This window comes from Somniosus microcephalus, chromosome 11 (assembly GCF_052327205.1).
Source record: "Somniosus microcephalus isolate GS21.2 chromosome 11, FLI_Smic_1.0, whole genome shotgun sequence".
In the NCBI taxonomy this organism is placed as follows: Eukaryota; Metazoa; Chordata; class Chondrichthyes; order Squaliformes; family Somniosidae; genus Somniosus; species Somniosus microcephalus.
The window spans coordinates 88,163,502-88,186,911 of NC_140997.1; the positions used below are offsets into that span (position 1 = coordinate 88,163,502).

The 23,410-nt window shown below is 56.2% G+C and overlaps 1 long non-coding RNA gene across 1 annotated transcript in view; it reads right to left on the reverse strand.

Annotated features, from left to right (window-relative positions):
• Positions 1-5,602: 5,602 nt before the first annotated feature.
• Positions 5,603-23,410, reverse strand: part of LOC147110709 (uncharacterized) — a 43,520-nt gene continuing 25,712 nt past the window's right edge. The window contains exon 3 of the long non-coding RNA XR_015080103.1: positions 5,603-5,824. This is a non-coding gene — a long non-coding RNA (uncharacterized LOC147110709). The remainder of the gene's footprint in view (positions 5,825-23,410) is intronic.

Genomic DNA, 23,410 nt, shown 5'->3' on the forward strand with positions numbered 1-23,410 from the left:
GTCCCGCCCCCCCGATCTCCCGATGTCCCGCCCTCCCGATGTCCCGCCCCCCGATCTCCCGATGTCCCGCCCCCCCGATCTCCCGATGTCCCGCCCCCCCGATCTCCCGATGTCGCGCCCCCCCGATGTCCCGCCCCCCCCGATCTCCCGATGTCCCGCCCCCCCGATCTCCCGATGTCCCGCCACCCCGATCTCCCGATGTCCCGCCCCCCCGATGTCCCGCCCCCCCGATGTCCCGCCCCCCCGATCTCCCGCCCCCCGATCTCCCGATGTCCCGCCCCCCCGATCTCCCGCCCCCCGATCTCCCGATGTCCCGCCCCCCCGATGTCCCGCCCCCCCGATCTCCCGATGTCCCGCCCCCCCCGATCTCCCGATGTCCCGCCCCCCCCGATGTCCCGCCCCCCCCCGATCTCCCGATGTCCCGCCCACCCCGATCTCCCGATGTCCCGCCCCTCCCGATGTCCCGCCCCCCCCGATCTCCCGATGTCCCGCCCCCCCCGATCTCCCGATGTCCCGCCCCCCCCGATCTCCCGATGTCCCGCCCCCCCCGATCTCCCGATGTCCCGCCCCCCCGATCTCCCGATGTCCCGCCCCCCCCGATCTCCCGATGTCCCGCCCCCCCCGATCTCCCGATGTCCCGCCCCCCCCGATCTCCCGATGTCCCGCCCCCCCCGATCTCCCGATGTCCCGCCCCCCCGATCTCCCGATGTCCCGCCCCCCCGATCTCCCGATGTCCCGCCCCCCCGATCTCCCGATGTCCCGCCCCCCGATCTCCCGATGTCCCGCCCCCCCCGATCTCCCGATGTCCCGCCCCCCCCGATCTCCCGATGTCCCGCCCCCCCGATCTCCCGATGTCCCGCCCCCCCCCCGATCTCCCGATGTCCCGCCCCCCCCGATCTCCCGATGTCCCGCCCCCCCCGATGTCCCGCCCCCCCGATGTCCCGCCCCCCCCGATCTCCCGATGTCCCGCCCCCCCGATCTCCCGATGTCCCGCCCCCCCGATCTCCCGATGTCCCGCCCCCCCCGATCTCCCGATGTCCCGCCCCCCCCGATCTCCCGATGTCCCGCCCCCCCCGATCTCCCGATGTCCCGCCCCCACCGATCTCCCGCCCCCCCGATGTCCCGCCCCCCGATCTCCCGATGTCCCGACCCCCGATCTCCCGATGTCCCGACCCCCGATCTCCCGATGTCCCGCCCCCCGATCTCCCGATGTCCCGCCCCCCCGACCTCCCGATGTCCCGCCCCCCGATCTCCCGATGTCCCGCCCCCCCGATGTCCCGCCCCGCCGATCTCCCGACCCGCCGATCTCCCGATGTCCCGCCCCCCCGATGTCCCGCCCCCCCGATGTCCCGATGTCCCGATGTCCCGATGTCCCGATCTCCCGATCTCCCGATGTCCCGATCTCCCCGATCTCCCGAAGTCCCGATCTCCCGATGTCCCGCCCCCCCGATGTCCCGCCCCCCCGATGTCCCGCCCCCCCGATGTCCCGCCCCCCCGATGTCCCGCCCCCCCGATGTCCCGCCCCCCCGATGTCCCGCCCCCCCGATGTCCCTCCCCCCCGATGTCCCTCCCCCCCGATGTCCCTCCCCCCCGATGTCCCTCCCCCCGATGTCCCTCCCCCCCGATGTCCCTCCCCCCCGATGTCCCTCCCCCCCGATGTCCCTCCCCCCCGATGTCCCTCCCCCCCGATGTCCCGCCCCCCCGATGTCCCGCCCCCCCGATGTCCCGCCCCCCCGATGTCCCGCCCCCCCGATGTCCCGCCCCCCCGATGTCCCGCCCCCCCGATGTCCCGCCCCCCCGATGTCCCGCCCCCCCGATGTCCCGCCCCCCCGATGTCCCGCCCCCCCGATGTCCCGCCCCCCCCGATGTCCCGCCCCCCCCGATGTCCCGCCCCCCCCGATGTCCCGCCCCCCCCGATGTCCCGCCCCCCGATGTCCCGCCCCCCCGACGTCCCGATGTCCCGCCCCCCCGATGTCCCGCCCCCCCGATGTCCCGCCCCCCCGATGTCCCGCCCCCCCGATGTCCCGCCCCCCCGATGTCCCGCCCCCCCGATCTCCCGCCCCCCCGATCTCCCGATCTCCCGCCCCCCCGATCTCCCGCCCCCCCGATCTCCCGATCTCCCGCCCCCCCGATCTCCCGATCTCCCGCCCCCCCGATCTCCCGATCTCCCGCCCCCCCGATCTCCCGATCTCCCGCCCCCCCGATCTCCCGATCTCCCGCCCCCCCGATCTCCCGATCTCCCGCCCCCCCCGATCTCCCGCCCCCCCGATCTCCCGCCCCCCCGATCTCCCGCCCCCCCGATCTCCCGCCCCCCCGATCTCCCGCCCCCCCGATCTCCCGCCCCCCCATCTCCCGATCTCCCGCCCCCCCGATCTCCCGATCCCCCGCCCCCCCGATCCCCCGCCCCCCGATCCCCCGCCCCCCCGATCTCCCGCCCCCCCGATCTCCCGCCCCCCCCGATCTCCCGCCCCCCCGATCTCCCGATCCCCCGCCCCCCCGATCCCCCGCCCCCCGATCCCCCGCCCCCCCGATCTCCCGCCCCCCCGATCTCCCGCCCCCCCGATCTCCCGCCCCCCCGATCTCCCGCCCCCCCGATCTCCCGCCCCCCCGATCTCCCGCCCCCCCGATCTCCCGATCTCCCGCCCCCCCGATCTCCCGATCTCCCGCCCCCCCGATCTCCCGATCTCCCGCCCCCCCGATCTCCCGCCCCCCCGATCTCCCGATCTCCCGCCCCCCCCCCGATCTCCCGATCTCCCGCCCCCCCGATCTCCCGATCTCCCGCCCCCCCGATCTCCCGATCTCCCGCCCCCCCGATCTCCCGATCTCCCGCCCCCCCCATCTCCCGATCTCCCGCCCCCCCCATCTCCCGCCCCCCCGATCTCCCGATCTCCCGCCCCCCCGATCTCCCGATCTCCCGCCCCCCCGATCTCCCGATCTCCCGCCCCCCCGATCTCCCGATCTCCCGCCCCCCCCGATCTCCCGCCCCCCCCGATCTCCCGACCCCCCGATCTCCCGACCCCCCGATCTCTCGACCCCCCGATCTCCCGCCCCCCCGATCTCCCGCCCCCCCCGATCTCCCGCCCCCCCCGATCTCCCGACCCCCCCGATCTCCCGACCCCCCGATCTCCCGACCCCCCCGATCTCCCGACCTCCCGACCCCCCGACCTCCCGACCCCCCGACCTCCCGACCTCCCGATCTCCCGACCCCCCGACCCCCCGACCCCCCGACCTCCCGACCTCCCGACGTCCCGCCCCCCCGACCTCCCGACGTCCCGCCCCCCCGACCTCCCGACGTCCCGCCCCCCCGATCTCCCGACGTCCCGCCCCCCCGATCTCCCGACGTCCCGCCCCCCCGATCTCCCGACGTCCCGCCCCCCCGATCTCCCGACGTCCCGCCCCCCCCGATCTCACGACGTCCCGCCCCCCCCGATCTCCCGACGTCCCGCCCCCCCGATCTCCCGACGTCCCGCCCCCCCGATCTCCCGACGTCCCGCCCCCCCGATCTCCCGACGTCCCGCCCCCCCCGATCTCCCGACATCCCGCCCCCCCGATCTCCCGCCCCCCCCGATCTCCCGCCCCCCCGCTCTCCCGCCCCCCCGCCCCCCCGCTCTCCCGCTCTCCCGCCCCCCCGATGTCCCGCCCCCCCGCTCTCCCGATGTCCCGCCCCCCCGCTCTCCCGACCTGCCGCTCTCCCGATCTCCCGCCCCCCCGATCTCCCGATCTCCCGCCCCCCCGATCTCCCGATCTCCCGCCCCCCCGATCTCCCGATCTCCCGCCCCCCCGATCTCCCGATCTCCCGCCCCCCCGACCTCCCGACGTCCCGACCTCCCGACGTCCCGCCCCCCCGACCTCCCGACGTCCCGCCCCCCCGATCTCCCGACGTCCCGCCCCCCCCGATCTCACGACGTCCCGCCCCCCCCGATCTCCCGACGTCCCGCCCCCCCGATCTCCCGACGTCCCGCCCCCCCGATCTCCCGACGTCCCGCCCCCCCCGATCTCACGACATCCCGCCCCCCCGATCTCCCGCCCCCCCCGATCTCCCGCCCCCCCGCTCTCCCGCCCCCCCCGCCCCCCCGCTCTCCCGCTCTCCCGCCCCCCCGATGTCCCGCCCCCCCGCTCTCCCGATGTCCCGCCCCCCCGCTCTCCCGACCTGCCGCTCTCCCGATCTCCCGCCCCCCCGATCTCCCGCCCCCCCGATCTCCCGCCCCCCCGATCTCCCGCCCCCCCGATCTCCCGCCCCCCCGATCTCCCGCCCCCCCGATCTCCCGCCCCCCCCGATCTCCCGATCTCCCGCCCCCCCGATCTCCCGATCTCCCGCCCCCCCCGATCTCCCGCCCCCCCGATCTCCCGATCTCCCGCCCCCCCGATCTCCCGATCTCCCGCCCCCCCGATCTCCCGATCTCCCGCCCCCCCGATCTCCCGCCCCCCCGATCCCCCGATCTCCCGCCCCCCCGATCTCCCGATCTCCCGCCCCCCCGATCTCCCGATCTCCCGCCCCCCGATCTCCCGATCTCCCGCCCCCCCGATCTCCCGCCCCCCCGATCTCCCGATCTCCCGCCCCCCCGATCTCCCGATCTCCCGCCCCCCCGATCTCCCGAACTCCCGCCCCCCCGATCTCCCGATCTCCCGACCCCCCGATCTCCCGACCCCCCGACCTCCCGATCTCCCGCCCCCCCGACCTCCCGATCTCCCGCCCCCCCGACCTCCCGACCCCCCGATCTCCCGACGTCCCGCCCCCCCCGATCTCCCGACGTCCCGCCCCCCCGATCTCCCGATGTCCCGCCCCCCCCGATGTCCCGCCCCCCCCGATGTCCCGCCCTCCCGATGTCCCGCCCCCCCGATCTCCCGATGTCCCGCCCCCCCGATCTCCCGATGTCCCGCCCCGCCCCGCGATCTCCCGATGTCCCGCCCCCCGATGTCCCACTCTCCCGCCCTCCCGCTCTCCAGAGCCCTGCCCTCCTGTGCTGGCTTCAATACCGCCGATTGCGGCTGTGAGAGACGGCCGGCGGGCCCGGTTGCCGGGGTAACCCTTCCCGCTCTCCAAGCCCCGCACTCCCGAGAGCCCCGCCCCCCCGCCCGATCTCCCGAGCCCCGCCCCTCCCGAGCCCCGCCCCCCGACCTCCCGGGCCCCACCCCCGATCTCCCGAGGCTTGCATCTCCCGAGGCTCGCCCCCCCCCCCGATCTCCCGAGGCTCGCCCCCCCCCCCCCGATCTCCCGAGGCTCGCCCCCCGCCCCGATCTCCCAAGGCTGGCACCCCCCCCCCCCGCCCCGATCTCCCAAGGCTGGCACCCCCCCCCCGCCCCGATCTCCCGAGGCTGGCCCCCCCCCCCCGCCCCGATCTCCCGAGGTTGGCCCCCCCCCCCCCGCCCCGATCTCCCGAGGCTGGCCCCCCCCCCCCGATCTCCCGAGGCTGGCCCCCCCCCCGATCTCCCGAGGCTGGCCCCCCCCCCCCCCGATCTCCCGAGGCTGGCCCCCCCCCCCCCCGGAACTCCGGAGCCCCGATCTCTGGAGCCCCAACCCCCCGCCCGAGCCGGCTTCAAGAGCAGAGAGAGGGACCCCGCCCGAGCCGGCTTCAAGAGCAGAGAGAGAGAGAAACGCCGCCGCGCAACCTACCTCGTGAGGCCGGGCCGGACTCAAGTCGCGCGCGCTGACTCCTGTCCCACCCGCCTTTACTAAGATGGCGGCGATAGCGGCGCTCGGCTGAGGCCCGCCCCTCCGGCCTTCACAAAGTTGGCGGCGATCGGGGGCCGCATGTTGACTGGGGCCGGGAGGTGCCTAGCTCGGGCGTGGGTGCGGAGGAGAGGCCGAGGCTTCGAGGCCTACCTGGAAAAACGGGGAAAGGTAGGAAAATTAATGAGATTAGATAAAAGATTTAGAAAGTAATTAACTTTTTTAAAAAACAATATGTGTTTTAAAAGCAACGTCTTTTTGAAAGACGCAGAAAGCGGGAAAAAGAAAGGAAAAGTTTGGAATTAAGATGGCGGCGACTCACCTCGGTTCAGAACGATAAGGCCTGCCCACACACGCACCGATTGGTCGACCGTCAGGTCACCAAAGCGTAGGATTGGTCAATCGTCCCGTCACTCGACCGTAGGAGGGCCCGGCCGCACACGCCAGGAACCCGGCGTACGATTCGTCGACCTCGAGGTCACACTATCGCTAATGAGCGGATAATGAGATGCTAATGAGCAGAATGTTGAACGTTTTTTGGATACCGCGGGTGCGATTTTTATCCGGCCGAAACGTAAATACGCTTACGACCGTTTTGGAACGGTAAGCTTTCTTCTGACGTAACGCACGCGTAGGTACGCTCTATAACTTTCGAGCGCATAGCCGGACAGACGCACACCCGAGGACAGACAGACAGATAGACAGACAGACAGAACGATCCGTTTATATATATATAGATAGAAGATAGATAGATACTTACCAATTATGTATCTCCTCATGTGTTTGACTATATCGAAGACTGTGTAGACTATGACTCCACTATCTTAATAATTACAGCGACTATATGTTAAGGCCCCAAACAAAACTTTTGCTCAGCATCTACTGGCCACAACTCGACAACAACCCAGGGAATCACTTGACGAATTCCTTCAAAAGCTTTGCAGGCTCAGCAATGATTGTAATCTTAAAGCTGTCACAGCTGAGCAGTACCAAGAGGAGTTAATTCGAGATTCTTTTATTAACGGAATTGCGTCTCCCTTCATATGCCAGCGTCTGTTGGAGAATAAAACTCTCGAGTTGCGGGATGCCTATGACCAGGCATGTTCTCCGGACTTAGCAAAGAGGAATGCAGATACCTATCTTTTACCCCATGCACGGGCTGCTGCTATCACTTTTAATGACTCCTTTGATAGGTCTCGGGGGGAAGTCTTCACTGATGATGACTCTAACCTAGCTGAGGACAACCCTACCCTACCCTTCACTGATGACGACCCTGCCCTAGCAACATCTTGGCAATCTGGAAGGAAGTGTTTCTTCTGTGGAGGTGCATTCCACTGTAGGAAATTTTGTCCTGCTCGTAACGCAACCTGCAATCATTGCAGTAAGAAAGGTCACTTTTCTAAGGTATGCCAGTCAAGAGCCTCGGTTAGTAAGAAAGGCAACTTTTCTAACGTAGATCGGTCGAGAGCCCCTGTTAGTTTTGCAGCTACTATCTATAAAACTGCTCCTCCCCCAAGAACCACTACTAAGATTACAGCTGTCAAGGGTAAAACTGCTCCTCCTCCCATCACAGCTGTTTTTCCCCAAAGTCTGTCCCATGCAGCCATGAAGGTTTCGGTAAATGGACACATTTTGAGTGCACTAATCGACTCATGCAGCTCTGACAGCTTCATTAGTGAGCGGGCTGTCAGTAAGTTAAAATTGTGTATTTACCCCTCGGACAGGGAAATTGCAATGGCTCTGATGACACTGACCACCAATTCTTCTGGCTTTTGTCTTGTCGACCTTATCCTCAATGGCCGCACTTATTTCTCCACCCGGCTCGGGGTGCTCAAGAACCTATGCAGTGATGTGCTCCTGGGACAGGATTTCCAGAAACGACACAAAAGACTCACTTTCGAGTTTGGAGGGTTAAAGCCGGAGCTTACTATTTCCAAAGTACCGTTTTGTGTGCTTTCGGCGGCTTCACTCGACGAGCCCTCCTTGTTTGCCAATCTTTCCCCCCGATGTAAGCCCATAGTCACTAAATCACAACGTTTCAGCCAAGATGATCGATCCTTTATCGAGGCAGAAATCTCTCGCCTTCTAGCTGACGGTATCATTGAGCCATGTTCATCTTCCTGGCGGGCTCAAGTCGTCGTTGTTAAAAATCCTCTGAAGCAACACAAGAAACGTCTTTGCATTGATTACTCACAAACTATTAACCAGTATATCGACCTGGCTGCCTACCCACTACCACGCATTGATGGCATGGTCAATAACCTTGCCAACTACAAGGTATTTTCAACTTTTGATTTAAAGAGCGTATATCATCAAGTACCATTAAAGGACTCTGACAAAAAGTATACGGCCTTTGAGGCCAATGGTCAGTTTTGTTGCCTTCCATTTGGGGTCACCAATGGGGTGGCCGTCTTTCAGCGGGCAATGGATAGCCTAGTCAAACAGGTGAACTTAACGGACACTTTTCCATATCTGAATAATATCACCATTGCTGGTCATCACCAGAAGGAGCATGATGCCAACCTCCAGAAATTTTTTGACGTTCTCCGTCGTCGCAACTTAACCTTAAATGAGTCCAAATCTGTGAAATCAGCACCATCAGTCAACATCCTTGGCTACTGGGTGGACAACGGTGTCATCAAACTGGATCCGGAGCGACTTCGTCCACTTCAGGAGCTCCCTCCCCCTACGAATCTCGGCTCTCTTTGTCGGGCACTCGGCATCTTCGCCTATTATGCAAAATGGATACCCCACATCTCCGACAAGATCCAGCCCCTGCTTCACGTAGTCATTTCTGTTGGAGGCAACGGCTATTTCAGCTTTCAACCTCCTCAAGCGACAACTGGAAAAAGCCATGCTTCGTTCCATCGATGAAAATCTCCCTTTCGTGGTCGAGTGCGATGCATCGGAGGTGGCGATCTCGGCTACCTTGAATCAAGGTGGTCGACCCGTTGCATTTCTGTCCAGAACTTTGCAGGGTAGTGAGCTCCATTATCCTCCTGTCGAGAAGGAGGCTACGGCTATCATCGAAGCTGTACGTAAATGGAGTCATTTTCTCGCTCGTCGCCATTTCACACTTATAACCGATCAGTGCTCCGTGGCCTTTATGCTGGATAACTGGAAACGCACCAAGATCAAGAATAACAAAATACAACTCTGGAGGATGGAATTGGCCACCTTTGGCTACACCATACATTCTCGACCTGGCAAAGATAATGTGGCCCCGGATACCCTCACACGTGCATTCTGCTCTTCTATGTCAACTTCGACTCTTGCGGATCTTCATCATGACTTACGCCATCCTGGCGTTACCCATATGTTGCACTTTGTGCGATCTAAAAATCTCCCATTTTCTACGGAAGATGTGAAAAGAACTTGCTCCACCTGTAGAATCTGTGCAGAATTAAAACCGCAATTCTTCCATCCATCGGATGGCTCGCTCATACACGCTATGCAGCCTATGCAGCGACTCAGCATTGACTTTAAAGGGCCATTGCCTTCCTCAATGCGAAACACCTACTTACTTACTATGGTGGACGAATATTCACACTTTCCCTTTGCTTCCCCCTGTCCCAATATGCTTACTTCCACAGTGATCAAATGCCTCAATCAGGTCTTTTCCCTTTGCGGTATGGCCAATTTCATCCACTTTGATCGGAGTCCCTCCTTCATGTTAAGCGAATTCAAAAGTTATCTGTCCCAATGGGGAATCGCCACAAGTAAAACAACACCGTATCATCCCATCAGTAACGGACAGGTTGCGAGATACAACGCTATCATTTGGAACGCTATTCATCTTGCACTGAGGTCACGCAACCTACCAGACCAGCAGTGGGAAACTGTGCTTCCTGATGTGTTGCATTCCATCAGGTCTCTTCTTTCTACTTCCACCAATGTCACTCCTCACGAGCGATTCTTCAGGTTCCAGCGTCGCTCCACTCATGGGACGTCCCTACCATCATGGTTGGCAGCTCCCAGCCCCATGCTGCTCTGAGGATTCGTCCGATCTTCCAAAAACGATCCCCTCGTCGACGAGGTGGAATTAAGACGTTAATCCCACATATGCGCACGTGCAGTACCCTGATGGCCGGGAGTCCACCGTTTCACTCCGAGATCTGGCTCCCTGTCCAACCGGTCCCACGGACCCAACTGATAGAGGTACCCACGGTAATGATGCCGACACTCTGCGCTCCTTTGAAGATGATGCCCTACCTGAGACATCAAGAGATCTACCGGCTACTCCACCGGATCAACTCGGGGAGCCGAGCGCTCCCCATGGGATGGCCACCCGAAGCCAGGATGCCGGTCAATCCCCAGCTACCAAACAAGATGAAGCCAGCTCTGCGCCTGTGGGGGCCCGCATCCGGAGTCACAATCTCCCCAGTCTCCCCCAAGTCAACCAAGGCAACACGGGCCCTGTCGGTCTACCAGTACGGATCAAGCGACCCAGGAACCAAGACATGGCCCTGGGAGACGTGCCTTCCAGCCATAAACAAAAATCTAAAAGACTGCAGCTAGTCGTGGTCCACCTAATTCGTTAGAAGGAAGTCATTGGGCTTCCAAATCTTTTAGGCAGGAAGAATGTTATGAATCTCATCATCATGAAGAAATGACTCATGAAATAACACTGGACGGCCAGCGGGTGGCGCCGTCCAAGGAGTATAAATACTCGGGCGTGGGCCCAGCTTGCCCAGGGACATTTTGTAAGACAGGAACTAGTGAAGTACAACTAGACCTCCATGTTCTGAAACAAGTTGATTAAAGCCTTGCTTTATGCTCAAACCAAGTGCTCAGTAGTCATTTTACATCAGAGTGCATGTCCACAGATCCCTGAAGGTAGCAGAACAGGTAAATTAAGAAAGCATATGGGATACTTTCCTTTATTAGCCGAGGCATAGAATACAAGAGCAGGGAGGTTATGCTTGAACCGTATAAAATACTAGTTAGACCACAGCTCAATCAAGTCTCCCCTCAGCTTCCTCTGTTCCAAAGAAAACAGCCCTAGCCTATCCAATCTTTCCTCATAACTAAAATTCTCCAGTCCCTGAAAATTCTTGTAAATCTCCTCCGAACCCTCTCCAGTACAGTCACATCTTTCCTGTAATGTAGTGACCAGAACTGTACACAGTACTCTAGCTGTGGCCCAACTAGTATTTTATACGGTTCAAGCATAACCTCCCTGCTTTTATATTCTATGCCTCGGCTAATAAAGGAAAATGTTATAAATCTCATCATCATGAAGAAACAACTCATGAAATAACACTGGACAGCCAGCTGGTGGCGCCGTCCAAGGAGTATAAATACTCGGGCGTGGGCCCAGCGGGCCCAGGGACATTTTGTAAGACAGGAACTAATGAAGGACAACTAGACCTCCATGTTTTGAAATAAGTTGATTAAAGTCTTGCTTTATACTCGAACCAAGTGCGTAGTGATTTTTATTACGTCAGAAAGTATCCCATATGCTTTCTTAATTTACCTGTTCTGCTACCTTCAGGGATCTGTGGATATGCACTCCAAGGTCCCTCTGTTCCTCTACACTTCTCAGTATCCTACCATTTATTGTGTATTCCCTTACCTTGTTAGCCCTCCCTAAATGCACTACCTCACACTTCTCCGGATCTTCCTGTATTCACTACATGGTTTTTGATGGTGTTGGTTGAGGGGAGAATGCTGGCCAGGACACTTGGAGAACTCCCTGGTCTTCTTCAAATAGTGTTGAAGAATCTTTTACATTCACCTGAACCAGCAAAACAGGCAGAATCGCACCTGAAAGACAACACCTTCAACAATGCAGCTTGGCACAGAGTGAACAACTGGGAGTTTTGTAAGTGTGGGAGTTCAGTGAAGTGGAGGAAAGAGGTGCTTGCTTTTCCTAACTTCTCCCGCAGAGCGGCGGCGGACCTGAGTGGGAGCAGACCGAGGCCCGAGAGCGGGGATAAAAGCATCAGCAGACCTGCATCAACGAGATAAAACGGCAGTGTGATGTCACAGGTAAGGCAGGTAAGTGATTGGTAGTGACTGTGGGCTAAGTTTTAAGTTAACATATAACATATAACTAAATTTTAAAAACTAAAGTTAATTTAATTAATTTAATAAACTAAACAAGGTAAATAATTTGATTAACACTAAACTAATTAATTAAATAAATTAAATAATGGGAGAACAGGAGATGTGTTGCTGCTGCAATATGTGGGAGCTTGTGGACATTTTTGTCCAGGGCAACTACATCTGCAGTAAGGGTCTGCGGCTCGAGGAACTTCGGCTCCGAGTTGAGGAGCTGGAGTCCGAGCTGCAGACATTGCGACACATCAGGGAGGGAGAAAGTTACCTGGACCTTTTGCTCCAGGAGGCAGCCACACCCCTTAGATTAAATACTTTAAAATTGACAGGTGGTCAGGGACAGGAGGGTGTGACTGCGAGTGAGGCAGGTACGGGGATCCAGGAGGTAGTATTGCAGGAGCCTCAGTCCTTGCACTTGTCCAATTGATTCAAGGTTCTTGCAACCCTTGTGGACAAGTGCGGGGACTGCGGGGAGGACGAGCAAACTGACCATGGTACAGGAAGCCATTCAAGTGAGGGGAGTAAAAAGGAAGGCGGTTGTAGTAGGTGACAGTATAGTTAGGGGGAAAGGTACTGTTCTCTGCAGCCAGGAGCGTGAGTCCCAAATGTTGCACAGGGTAAAGGACATCTCCTCCGGACTACAGAAGAACTTGGAGCGGGAGGATCCAGTTGTCATGGTCCACATAGGTACCAACGACATAGGTAGGACAAACAAAAAGGTTCTGCTAAGAGAGTTTGAGCTGCTAGAGACTAACTTAAAAAGCAGAACCATAAAGGTCATAATCTTTGGACTATTACCAGAGACATGAGCAAATTGGCATAGGGTCAACAGGATCAGGGAGATGAATGCATGGCTCAAAGATTGGTGTGGCAGAGGTGGGTTTCGATTCATGGGGCACCGACACCAGTACTGGGGAAAGAGAGAGCTGTTCCGTTGGGACGGACTACACCTGAACCATGCTGGGACCAGAGTTCTAGCGAATCGAATAACTAGGGAGGTAGATAGGGCTTTAAACTAAATAAGGGGGGGGGGTCCCAGTGGAGAGAAATCGAGAATGCTTAAGAGAAAATACAAGGAAGCAGTGCAGGGAAGTGATTGGGGTAAGGATAACCAGATTGTGTCAGGAAGGGACAGAGCGTACAAACAAAGGAGTGCACTAACAAATAGGATCCGGGTAAGAAAAAATGGTAATGAGACAAATAGGGCCATATTACAAAAAAATGTTAAGATGTCTAAAAATGTTAAAAAGACAAATCTAAAGGCACTGTATCTGAATGCACGAAGCATTTGTAATAAGGTAGACAAATTAACAGCGCAAATAGATGTAAACGGATATGATATAATTGCGATTACGGAGATATGGCTGCAGGGTGACCAAGGCTGGGAGCTGAATATCCAAGGATATTCGATATTTAGGAAGGACAGGCAAAAAGGAAAAGGAGGTGGGGTGGTGTTGTTAGTAAAGGATGAAATCAGAGCAATAGTGAGGAAGGATATTGGCTCAGAAAATCAAGATGTAGAATCAGTGTGGGTGGAGCTAAGAAGCACCAAGCGGTAGAAAACATTGGTAGAAGTTGTCTATAGGCTTCCAAACAGTAGTGGTAATGTCGGGGATGGTATCAAACAGGAAATTAGAGATGCATGTAACAAGGGTACTACAGTAATCATGGGTGACTTTAATCTACATATAGACTGGCCAAACCAAATTAGCAATAATACTGTGGAGGATGAATTCCTGGAGTGTGTATGAGATGGTTTTTTAGACCAGTACGTTGAGGAGCCAACTAGGGAACTGGCTATCCTAGATTGGGTATTGTGCAATGAGAAGGGGTTCATTAATAATCTTGTTGTGCGGGGTCCTTTAGGGAAGAGTGACCATAACATGTTAGAATTCTTCATTAAGATGGAAAGTGAAGAAGTCCAATCGGAAACTAGGGTCCAAAATCTAAACAAAGGAAACTATGAAGGTATGAGGAGTGAGTTGGCTATGATAGATTGGGGAGCTTCATTAAAAGGAAGGACGGTGGATAGGCAATGGCTAACATTTAGGGAATGAATGTATGAATTGCAACAGCTATACATTCCTTTCTGGCACAAAAACACAGAAGGAAAAGTGGCCCAACCATGGCTAACCAAAGAAATTAAGGGTAGTATTAGATCCAAAGAGGAGTCATATAAAGTTGCCAGAAAAAGTAGCAAGCCTGAGGATTGGGAGCAGCTTAGAGTTCAACAAGAAAAGACCAAGACATTGATTAAGAGGGGAAAAATAGAGTATGAGAGTAAACTTGCAAGGAACATAAAAACAGATTGTAAAAGCTTCTCCAAGTATGTAAAAAGAAAAAGATTAGTGAAGACAAATGTAGGTCCCTTACAGTCAGAAACAGGAGAATTTATAATGGGGAACAAGGAAATGGCAAAGCAATTAAACAAATACTTTGGTTCTGTCTTCACGGAAGGGGACATAAATAACTTCCCAGAAATGCTAGGGAACCAAGGGTCTAGTGAGAAGGAGGAATTAAAGGAAATTAGTATCAGTAAAAAAAATAGTGCTGGAGAAATTAATGGGACTGAAAGCCGATAAATCCCCAGGGTGATAATCTGCATCCCAGAGTAGGAAAAGAGATAGCCATGGAAATAGTGGATGCATTGGTTGTCATCTTCCAAAATTCTATAGATTATGGAACAGTTCCTGCAAATTGGAGGGTGACAAATGTAACCCCACTATTTAAAAAAGGAGGGAGAAAGAACACAGGGAACTACAGACCGGTTAGCCTAACATCAGTAGTAGGGAAAATGCTAGAGTGTGGCAAAGCCACCAAAGAGACTCTCACAGTAACTTGTACAATTGTCTTTAATCATTATTGTTACCTTTTAATGTTTGCCCTGTTTAAACAGCGCAGGATCGATAAAATCGCGATCTGACGCAATGATGTCATCACATGGGTCACGTGACATTCCCAACGGCGGGAAACATGATGACATCATGACGTGAGGGTTGGAGGGCGTTTCCAGTTAGTCCTCGTGGAGTGAGCTAGTGTACAGACCTGTTTGGAGTTTCTCCTGTGTTTTTGTTTTGTAATACTTTCAGTGCATTAAACTAAGTTTGTTAACTACCAGTTTAGTTCATAGTGTTTTTGTTAGGAGTGCACAGACTCCTACATTGGTGACCCCGAATCCTCACGATCGTTTTTCACGGTGGACACGGAACGCAGGCCAGTGATGGATGCCAACGCTGTGGCCTTGAAGCTCCCCCAATTCTGGGAACAACAGGCGGCCTCCAGGTTTGTGCAGGCCGAGGCGCAATTTGAACTCTGCAACATCGTGCAGGACCAGACCCGATATTTGTACGTGGTCTCCGCCCTCGATAGCTTGACGGCATCGAGGATCATCAGCCTTCTGGAGAACCCCCCGAATGCTGACAAGTATGTAGCCATCAAGACTCGGCTGCTGCAGGTATTTGGCCTTACCAAGGCGGAGCGCGCTCGCCGCTTACTGACACTACCAGGGTTAGGTGTCTCCAAACCCTCGGAACTAATGAGCCACATGCTAATGCTCCTGGGGTCCGAACCCCCATGTTTCCTGTTCCGCGAGCTGTTCCTTACGCAGCTGCCCGAACACGTCCAGGCAGCCCTCGCCAGATCGGACACCAGGGACTGCATCGCGCTCGCCGAAGAGGCAGATAAAATTTACGCGGTCCGGCAGCAATACTGCGACATCGCGCAACGCCCCGACACGAGGGGCCCGGCCCCGGCGCCTCTGATGGCCGGTTACTGTTACTACCACACTCGTTTCGGCCCGAAGGCCCGCTGCTGCTGACCACCGTGTGGTTTCGTGCCCAGACCGTCGAACAGACGGCCGCGAGTCAAGAACACCGGGTCCGGTGTGTCCCCCGCGGCCACGATGGCGATTGGCGACTCCGGGAATCTCATGTATTTAACCGACTCCATCTTGGGCCGTCGTTTTTTGTGTGACACGGGGGCACAGTGCAGCATACTTCCCGCCTCGGTCCTCGACCTTCGGTCCAGCGGACTGGGTCCCCCCCTCCAAGCTGCCAACGGGACTACGATCCGCACTTGCGGGAAACGACGGGTGCAAGTCTGTTTCAGTGGCCAGCGCTTTACCTGGGATTTCATCACCGCTCAAATTGCGCAGGCCCTTTTGGGCGCCGACTTTTTAGGCGCCAACGGCCTGTTGGTGGATGTGAAAAATCAACACCTCGTTCACGCCGCCACGCTCGACAGTATTTCAGGTGCGCGCAGCACGGCTGCACCGCACTCGGTCTCCTGCGCGTGGCCACCTCCCAATGACTTCTCCCGCCTTCTCGGGGACTTCCCCGAGCTGACAAAGCCCACCTTTTCAGCTTCGACCGCCAAGCATTGGGTGGAGCATCATATTTCGACAACTGGCTCTCCCGTCTATGCTAGGGCGCGGCGTTTGGAGCCCAGCAAGCTCGTGGCGGCGAAGGCGGAGTTCGCCGCGATGGAGCAGCTGGGGATTATTCGCCGGTCCAGTAGTCCCTGGTCTTCACCGCTCCACATCGTCCCAAAGCCCGGCGTGGGATGGCGGCCCTGTGGCGACTATCGTCACCTCAATGAGATAACGACGCCCGACCGTTACCCCATCCCCCACATACAAGATTTCTCTGCGCATTTGGCGGGGAAGTCAATATTCTCAAAGGTCGACCTTGTCCGTGGGTACCATCAGGTCCCAGTGCACCCCCAGGATGTCCAAAAGACGGCTGTCATCACCCCTTTTGGACTTTTTGAATTCCTCCGCATGCCCTTTGGGCTTAAAAATGCGGCGCAGGCGTTCCAGCGCCTGATGGACTCGGTTCTGCGGGACCTCGATTTTTTGTTCGTCTACTTGGATGACATTCTGATTGCTAGCACCACAAAGGATGAACACCTCAAGCATCTCCGTGTCCTTTTTCGACGACTTCAGCAGCACGGCCTCATTGTGAACCCAGACAAATGCTGTTTTAGCCTGGCGCAGCGCGATTTTCTCGGCCACCGCACAACTTCCGCAGGGGCAACGCCACTTCGAGCTAAGGTGGAGGCGATCACGGCGTTCCCGAAGCCGCAATCCGTGAAAGCCTTACAGGAGTTCCTGGGGATGGTTAATTTTTACCACCGGTTCTTCCCCAGGGCTGCACAGCTCATGCGGCCGCTCTACGAGGCCCTCGGGCAAGACGGGAAAGGAGCCCGTGGTTTGGTCGCAAGAAATGGGTCGCGCCTTCGAGGATACGAAGACCACGCTCGCAAACGCGACGATGTTGGCACATCCCCTGCCAGGAGCTATCATCACCCTCACGACGGACGCGTCGGATTACGCTGTGGGGGCCGTCCAGGAGCAATGGGTCGACGGCGCATGGCAGCCTCTGGCATTTTTTAGCCGCCAGCTGCAACGGCACGAACGTCGATACAGTACTTTCAACAGGGAGCTGTTAGCTTTGTTTTTGGCCATCCGCCACTTCCGATTCCTCCTCGAAGGGCGCCGCTTCACTGCGTTTGTTGACCACAAACCATTGATGTTCGCGATGGCCAAGACCGCTGAACCATGGTCGGCTCGGCAACAACGGCAGCTGACTTACATCTCCGAGTTCACCACCGACGTCAGGCACGTGGCCGGCAAGGACGACGTCGTCGCTGATTGCCTCTCCCGCGCCGCCGTCCAGGCCGTTCAATTAGGCATTGACTTCGCAAGAATGGCAGCCGACCAGGCTGCCGACCCGGAGACTCAGGCCTTTCGTTCTGTCCCCGCCAGCCTCCAGCCGAGAGATGTACCATTCCATGCGGCAGGTACCACTCTACTCTGCGACGTTTCGTTGGGTGCACCTCGTCCGATTGTGCCGTCCACCTGGCGCCGAGGCGTTTTCAATGCCATCGCCATACACGGGCTGTCGCATCCTGGAGTGCGGGCGTCGCAGAAGCAGCTAGTCTGCAAATTCGTATGGAGAGGAATACGCAAAGACGTCCGCGACTGGGCGAACACTTGTGTGGTTTGTCAATGGGCCAAGGTGCAACGGCACGTCAGGGCCCCTCTGGCCACCTTCGAGGTACCGGAGCGGCGTTTCGACCACATTCACGTTGACCTAGTGGGCCCACTTCCACCGTCCCGTGGTTTTACGTACCTTCTGACAATGGTGGATCGCACCACGAGGTGGCCGGAGGCGGTTCCCCCGACGTCCACCACCTCTGCGGATGTCGCGCGAGCCTTCATTTCATCATGGGTAGCCCGGTTTGGTGACCCGGTGGCTATTTCGTCGGATCACGGGCTGCAATTTTCGTCGGAACTATGGAATGAGGTGGCCTCAGTATTGGACACTAAACTACACCGCACTACGGCTTATCACCCACAAGCGAACGGCTTGTGCGAGCGGTTCCACCGTTCATTGAAGGCGTCGCTCAGGGCCAGCCTTCTGGATGCAGCATGGGTCGATAAACTGCCGTGGGTGATGCTGGGACTGCGCACAGCGCTGAAGGAGGGTCTACAGTCGTCGGCCGCGGAAATGGTTTATGGTCAGCCACTTCGAGTTCCGGGCGAGTTCCTGCCATCCCCTACGCGGCCGTGGTCTGCAGCCAGTCAGCGAGAGGCCCATCGGGACGCGGCTCAGTGTTTCCGCCCAGTTCCGACCTCGTAGCATGGTTTGCCTTCTTCCAACATCCCTGGGGAGCCGTCAAAGGCCAAGTTCGTCTTTGTGCACCAAGACGGCCATCGTACCCCGCTCGCACCTCCTTATGCAGGTCCGTTCCAGGTTCTACAGACCAGGGACAAGAGTTTTGTGATCGACGTCGGGGGCAAGCCTGATCACATCTCTGTTGATCGCCTCAAACCTGCGCACCTGGACCTCGAACAGCCGGTCGAACTGGCGCAGCCTCCGCGCCGGGGCCGGCCGCCGCTACACCTAACCGCACCGTGCTACCTGCCAGCTCGCCACCTGCTCAGCGTTTTCCTCTCCGGGAATTTAGGAGTCGGTCAAACAGGCTTGTCTGACCTCCTCGGCGATTGACTTTCCTCAGTAAAGACAATTCTGGGGGGGCGTATGTGGCAAAGCCACCAAAGAGACTCTCACAGTAACTTGTACAATTGTCTTTAATCATTATTGTTACCTTTTAATGTTTGCCCTGTTTAAACAGCGCGGGATCGATAAAATCGCGATCTGACGTGATGACATCATCACGTGGGTCACGTGATGTTCCCAATGGCGGGAAACGTGATGACGTCACGACATCAGGGTTGGAGGGTGTTTCCAGTTAGTTCTCGTGGAGTGAGCTAGTGTACAGTTCTGTTTGGAGTTTCTCCTGCGTTTTTGTTTTATAATACTTTCAGTGCATTAAACTAAGTTTGTTAACTACCAGTTTTGGTGTGGAGATGCCGGAGTTGGACTGGGGTGGACAAATGTAAGAAGTCGCACAACACCAGGTTATAGTCCAACAGCTTTATTTGAAATCACAAGCTTTCGGAGCGCTGCTCCTTCTTCAGGTGAAGTGGAGAAATGCATAAAGACACAGCTTATATAGTCAGAGAATCATGTCAGATGTTTACAGGTAACCTTTCCAACTGCCATTTATCACACCTCAGCAGAGAGATAATCACAGCAGTCAAAGGTGTGAATGGTGTCCAAACAGGTCAGTCAGGGAAACATTACATCAAAGAACAATGAGGTGGGGTCACAAGGGGTCAAATATTGCAGATGCTGGGGTCTGTATGAAAAACAAAAAAACAGACAAAAAACATTTTTTTGGGCTGGAAATCACAGCAGGTCCGGCCGCATCTGTGTAGAGAGAACAAGCCAATGTCAACTCGAGTCTGGATGACCCTGCGTCAGGTGGGGTTACATGTAGCGTGACATGAACCCAAGATCTCGGTTGAGGCCGTCCTCATGGGTGCGGAACTTGGCTATCAGTTTCTGCTCGACGATTTTGCGTTGTGTGTCTCGAAGGCCGCCTTGGAGAATGCTTACCCGAAGATCGGAGGCTGAATGTCCTTGACTGCTGAAGTGTTCCCCGACTGGGAGGGAACACTCCTGCCTGGTTATTGTTGCGCGGTGTCCGTTCATCCGTTCATCCGTTGTCGCAGTGTCTGCATGGTCTCGCTGATGTACCATGCTCCGGGGCATCCTTTCCTGCAACGTATGAGGTAGACAACGTTGGCCGAGTCACATGAGTATGTACCATGTACCTGGTGGGTGGTGTCCTCACGTGATGATGGTATCTGTGTTGATGATCTGGCATGTCTTGCAGAGGTTGCTGTGGCAGGGTTGTGTGGTGTCGTGGTCGCTGTTCTCCTGAAAGCTGGGTAATTTGCTGCGAACGATGGTCTGTTTGAGGTTAGGCGGCTGTTTGAAAGCGAGTAGTGGAGGCGTGGGGATGGCCTTAGTGAGGTGTTCGTCGTCATCGATGACATGTTGAAGGCTGCGAAGAACATGGCGTAGTTTCTCTGCTCCGGGGAAGTACTGGACGACGAAGGGTACTCTGTTGGTTGTGTCCCGTGTTTGTCTTCTGAGGAGGTCTATGCGATTTTTCGCTGTGGCCCGTCGGAACTGTCGATCGACGAGTCGAGCGTCATATCCCGTTCTTACAAGGGCGTCTTTCAGTGTCTGTAGGTGTCCATCGCATTCCTCCTCGTCTGAGCAGATCCTGTGTATTCGCAGGGCTTGTCCATAGGGGATGGCTTCTTTAACGTGGTTAGGGTGGAAGCTGGAGAAGTGAAGCATCGTGAGGTTGTCCGTGGGCTTGCGGTAGAGTGAAGTGCTGAGGTGTCCATCTTTGATGGAGATTCGTGTGTCCAGGAATGAGACCGATTCTGAGGAGTAGTCCATGGTGAGTTTGATGGTGGGATGGAACTTGTTGATGTTATCGTGTAGTCTTTTCAGTGATTCTTCGCCGTGGGTCCATAGGAAGAAAATGTCGTCGATGTACCTGGTGTATAGCGTTGGTTGGAGATCCTGTGCAGCGAAGAAGTCTTGCTCGAACTTGTGCATGAAGATGTTTGCGTATTGGGGTGCGAATTTGGTCCCCATGGCTGTTCCGTGTGTTTGGGTAAAGAACTGGTTGTCGAAGGTGAAGACATTGTGGTCAAGGATGAAGCGGATGAGTTGTAGGATGGCGTCTGGAGATTGGCTGTTGTTGATGTTGAGTACTGAGGCTGTCGCAGCGATGCCGTCATTGTGGGGGATGCTGGTGTAGAGTGCCGAGACGTCCATCATGGCGAGGAGTGTTCCTGGTTCAACTGGTCCGTGGGTGCTGAGTTTCTGTAAGAAGTCTGTAATGTCGCGACAGAAGCTGGGGGTTCCCTGTACGATGGATTTCAGGATGCCCTCGACATATCCAGAGAGGTTCTCACACAGGGTTCCGTTGCCTGATGCGATAGGACGTCCAGGTGTGTTGGCTTTGTGTATCTTTGGGAGGCAGTACAAGTCTCCCACGCGGGGAGTACGTGGGATGAGCGCATGTAGGATGCTTTGAAGGTCTGGATCGAAGGTTTTGATCAGTCTGTTGAGTTGGCGGGTGTGTTCTTTGGTCGGATCTGCGGGTAACTGTCTGTAGTGTTCCTGGTTGTCCAGCTGTCGGTATACTTCTTTGCAATAGTCCGTTCTGTTCTGTATGACGATGGCACCTCCTTTGTCTGCTGGTTTGATGACGATGTTGCGGTTGGTCTTGAGAGCGTGGATGGCGTTGCGTGGATGGCGTTGCGTTGTGCTCGGGTGACATTCTGGACTGTCTTGTGAGTGCGGCTGATGAATCTGGCGTTGATGCATCTCCTGACAGCTTGAGCATACATGTCAAGCTTAGGGCAGCGACCCTCCGGAGGGGTCCAATTTGACTCTTTCTTCTTCGGTTGCTGCACTGCAGATCCCTCTGTCTGCTGTTCCGGATCATTGATTGTCTCATTGGGTTCGCTGCTGACATCTTGGGATTTGTGGAAGAATTCCCGGAGCCTCATTCTCCTGATTAATTCCTCTGTGTCTGCCGCGAGACTGATGGGGTCCATTTTGGTGGTGGGGCAGAAATTGAGCCCTCGGCTGAGAACTTCAATTTCGTCTGGTTGAAGGGTGTGGTCGGACAGGTTGACGATGGATTTCCCTGTGGTTTCAACCGTGGTACCGGGGGAGGCTTGGTTGCTGCTGCTGGTGATGCCAAGTTTCTCAAGCTTCCTGTTCTTGGTGTGCATGTAGGTAACGTAGTTCCGTTGCCTTGCTTGTTTGGCGGTGTCTCGTAGCTGGTCTGCTGCGTCCTGAGCACAGGCTGAGAACATGGACTCCATCTCGGTTTCGAGGTTGCGGCGTCTGCTGTAGAGCTGGTGTACGAGATGGTTGAGGAGTGTGCGAGAGGTACGACGGCAGAGTCTCTCAGCGTAGTCTGTGTTGTAGGTCGACTTGAGTGGGTTAGTGATCTGTAGTCCTTTCGGGATCTTGTCTGCTTTCTTGCATCTCTGTAGAAACTTGATGTCTGTGTCAATATGCGCGATCTTCTTGGAGATCCTCTCCACTTTGAGCCGGCAGTTTGTGGTGTCGATAGTAGCCATGGTGTGGAGATGCCGGAGTTGGACTGGGGTGGACAAATGTAGGAAGTCGCACAACACCAGGTTATAGTCCAACAGCTTTATTTGAAATCTCACAGATGCGGCCGGACCTGCTGTGATTTCCAGCCAAAAAAAATGTTTTTTGTCTGTTTTTGTTTTTCATACAGACCCCAGCATCTGCAGTATTTGACCCCTTGTGACCCCACCTCATTGTTCTTTGATGTAATGTTTCCCTGACTGACCTGTTTGGACACCATTCACACCTTTGACTGCTGTGATTATCTCTCTGCTGAGGTGTGATAAATGGCAGTTGGAAAGGTTACCTGTAAACATCTGACATGATTCTCTGACTATATAAGCTGTGTCTTTATGCATTTCTCCACTTCACCTGAAGAAGGAGCAGCGCTCCGAAAGCTTGTGATTTCAAATAAAGCTGTTGGACTATAACCTGGTGTTGTGCGACTTCTTACAACTACCAGTTTAGTTCACAGTGTTTTTGTTAGGAGTGCACAGACTCCTACAAGAGTCTATTATAAAGGATGTGATAACGGGACACTTAGAAAATATCAACGGGATTAGACAAAGTCAACATGGATTTATGAAAGGGAAATCGTATTTGATAAACCTACTGGAGTTTTTTGAGGATGTAACTGGTAGAATAGACAAGGGAGAACCAGTGGATGTGGTGTATTTGGATTTTCAGAAGGCCTTTGATAAAATCCCACATAAGAGGTTAGTGTGCAAAATTAAAGCATATGGGATTGGGGGTAATATACTGGCATGGATTGAAACTTGGTTAACAGACAGAAAACAGAGAGTAGGAATAAATGGGTCTTTTTCGGGGTGGCAGGCAGTGACTAGTGGGGTACCGTATGGATCAGTGCTTGGTCCCCAGCTATTCACAATATATATCAATGATTTGGATGAGGGAACCAAATGTAATATTTCCAAGTTTGCTGACGACACAAAACTAAGTGGGATTGTGAGTTGTGAGGAGGATGCAAAGAGGCTTCAAGGCAATTTAGACAAGTGGAGTGAGTGGGCAAATACATGGCAGATGCAGTATAATGTGGATAAATGTGAAGTTATCCACTTCGGTAGGAAAAACAGAAAGGCAGAGTATTATTTAAATGGTGATAGATTGGGAAATGTTG